This window comes from Sinocyclocheilus anshuiensis, unplaced genomic scaffold (assembly GCF_001515605.1).
Source record: "Sinocyclocheilus anshuiensis isolate Anshui unplaced genomic scaffold, SAMN03320099.WGS_v1.1 scaffold51, whole genome shotgun sequence".
NCBI lineage: Eukaryota > Metazoa > Chordata > Actinopteri > Cypriniformes > Cyprinidae > Sinocyclocheilus > Sinocyclocheilus anshuiensis.
In genome coordinates, this window is record NW_015548296.1 from 2,375,852 (window position 1) to 2,376,183 (window position 332).

The following is a 332-nucleotide window of genomic DNA, read 5'->3' on the forward strand; positions in this document are numbered from 1 at the left end:
ATCCTTCATTCCGAAGGGCCCTTTGAAGTGGCCAGTTTTGAGCACTTCGGTTTGGAACGACCCTTCAATATGGAGGCCATGATTGTTTTCACTCCAAAGTGCCCTTCGGAGGGCGATATATCCCGTTTGGAACGCACCGTTTATATGTGCGTTATTGAATCATTCATTCAAATGATTCGTTCAACAGCACTGATTCATTTAGGAAAAAACATGAATGGATATGCTCAACGGTGAACTTTGCTTTTACTTTGAAAATGAAAAAGTGAAAGTGACGTGACATGTGGCCAAGTATGGTGACCCATACTAGGAATTAGTGCTCTGCATTTAACCCA